The sequence below is a fragment of the Bos indicus x Bos taurus genome, chromosome 1, assembly GCF_003369695.1.
Source record: "Bos indicus x Bos taurus breed Angus x Brahman F1 hybrid chromosome 1, Bos_hybrid_MaternalHap_v2.0, whole genome shotgun sequence".
In the NCBI taxonomy this organism is placed as follows: Eukaryota; Metazoa; Chordata; class Mammalia; order Artiodactyla; family Bovidae; genus Bos; species Bos indicus x Bos taurus.
Window position 1 is genome coordinate 4,901,983 of NC_040076.1, and position 2,967 is coordinate 4,904,949.

The window sequence follows — 2,967 nt, forward strand, 5'->3', positions numbered from 1 at the left end:
CAAGGAATAATAAATTTTTTGAAATATCTGGAGTGCTTCTAGCCATATGTGTTGATATCTGAGAATACTGTCTGGATGATGCCTGGGAATATTCAGATGTTCTGCTCCTCACTAATGTCTTATTAATGGAGATTTCTTTTCATCACTTGCCTGGGGAAGAAAGCTAGGATAATTCAGAAAAGTCATTTTGTTTTATTCAAATTGGAAGGGAAATAACAACATGAATATTCCTAATGCAAATGAAAGGTGGTGATCTGGCCTGCTGAAACATTGTTTACCAAGAAGGGAGCCAGGGGCTTTTTCTGGTAGATCTCATTACTAAAATGTGAACAGACCCAGCAAAGATGAAGGTATGCATTGTATCCTTTATCTGTTAAATTCAAAGGAAGAGCAAGAAATAGGAGAGGCAGAGTAAACCATTTACACAGACCCTAAGGCACAAACCTGAAGATACAACTTAACTGCAAAATTTTTGAAAAACAAGCCAAAGATAGATATTTCCTACATATGTCATAGAAAATAGGGCTATTATTGTGTGACATGGCATTTAATGTGTTTACATATGAATAATAGTGCTTCCTATAAACACAGTTTTTATACTCATGTTGTTATAAGGAACTGATGGTCATAGCCATACTCTTTTCGAAAATGATTGTCTCAGAAAAAAAAAGCAAACAAAGGGAATATCCAAATGCAGTTTCCCACAGAGACATGCACGTTAATGTAAACATAGCAAAATAATGCTGAATAAGTTCATTAAAAATTAACTTAAAATTGTTGCATATGAAAAATATTGATCAACATTAGAAAACAAATATATTGGTGTCAAAGATAAGACATCTATAATTTTTAACACATACCTGGCTATTTTCATCAGCTGAGAAGTATATCAGATTTGAACTTCATGTTTTCCAGGTTAACCTTGGATAAGCCTGTCATAGCTCCTAAAAAGGATAGAATTATTCTTGTGATTGGCTTCCCAATGACTCGGTGAGTAAAGAATCTGCCACAATGCAAGAGACACAGGAGACATGGGTTCATTCTCTGGACTGGGAAGGTTCCCTGGAGAAAAAAATGGCAACCCACTCCAGTATTCTTGCCCGGGAAATCTGATGGACAGAGGAGCCTGGCTGGCTACAGTCCATAGGGTCACAAAGAGTCAGATATGACTTAGTGACTAAGCACACACACACATTCCTGTGATTAACCATGGAAGCAGAGTAAGGAATCCCAATGAAGGAGTCCAGAAGACTGTGTTGCTCTGGATACACCAGTAGAATCCACAGGGTCAGGATCTGTTCTAGCAACACAGGCAGCAGCAGCCATGTTATGGGCTCCACCTATGGCCAGGACCAGAGCCACACCCCAGACCACCTTGACGATTGCTATAACAGTGCCTGGTATCAGAGATGAAAGTTTCAGTTGTATAGCAGGGAGTTATTTCCTTCAATTTGAGTGTCACCATCTGCACACAGAATTTTATATACTTTCTATAGTATATTTCAGACAAACTTGAATAGTAAAGCTTCATAATAATAAAACTTCAAAACTTCAGCAGCATATATACACACACACAAAAAATGAAACGACACAGAGATTACCATGGCTTCTGTATAAAGATGACATGTACATTCATGAATCATTCCATATTTAAAAAAAAATAAAAATAAAAACAAAACTTCCTGAAACACTTGTTTGAAAAAGTAGGGAGAGGGCCTTACAGCAAATATTATAAACTTTATCCTGGGATCCAATAATCCTGTCACATGTCCTTAATTTTAGAGATTCCTTTTGTATTTTGGAGATTTTCTTACTCAGTTTTAAAGTCCATACTCAAGTTCTTTGAAATGTTGTCAATGTTAAGCCCTTTGGCTCAATTTTAATAATTTTTTTCATATGCAATCAAGGAACCCAGAGAATGTCTATTTGAGCAGTGAAGTGATAAAGTGAGGAGGTACCTGAATTAAATTATCTTTTAAATTATGTAATTCTTTCAGGCAAATGACTCTTCAGACTAAATAATATTTTCTACTCATTACTGTCATTAAACTAGTCAGTAAATAAAATATTTACTACATTCAAATGCTAATATAAAATCATATATCATTTTTTATCTTGAGAGTTTTAATTATAACCATGACGATTCATTTCATGTGAGTACACCATTATATTATGCAATTAATCATTTTTTAAAAAAGAAATCCAAGTATTAATGCTGAGTTTCCCCCCACATTTCACCTTTTAGGTTCCCAAATCCTCAGCTTGGTTTTAAAGTTGTCCTTGAGTTTTTCCAGAAAAGATTTCTTGAAATAATGGCAGAAGAAATGTGTGGCATGGGTATCTCATATTTGACTCTGTATTTAATCAGTTGTGGTAGCATATGTTATAACATGTATCTGGAAAATGTCACTGTATATTCATGAATTTATTAGATTAAAAAAGTAAATAAACGTGAAAATAGTTTGAGTCTTATGGACCCTTGAGAGGGTCTTCAGTTCCCACAGGGGTCAAAAGATCACACTTTGAGAATTCCTGGTCTAGAGCACGAATTCTTTAAACTTTTAGGTAAGAAAACCATGGGACTTCCCCGGTGGCTCAGCGGTAAATAATTCACCTGTAACGCAGGAGACATGAGTTCCATTCCTGGGTAGAGAAGATCCCCTGAAGGAGGGCATGGCAACTCACTCTAGTACCCTTGCCTGGAGAATCCCATGCACTGGGGCTACACTCCATAGGGTTGTAAAGAGTCAGACATTATTGAAGCAATTGAGCACACATGCAAGAAAACCATACCACCCAATATTTTGAGGTTGAATCTAAATTTAAATATAACAATTTATCTCCAAATGTTTAAATGTATTAATTACCACTAAATACTCATTAAGTACAAAACATACAGAATTATTTATAAGAGAAAGAATTTATATTATATAGATCGTGGTATAGGACATTAGGAAAATTTGTTTA

The 2,967-nt window shown here is 35.3% G+C and overlaps 1 pseudogene; it reads left to right on the top strand.

Moving 5' to 3' along the window:
• The first annotated feature begins 1,557 nt into the window (after positions 1-1,557).
• LOC113899495 lies at positions 1,558-1,654 on the top strand (annotated as a pseudogene).
• The last annotated feature ends 1,313 nt before the right edge of the window (positions 1,655-2,967 follow it).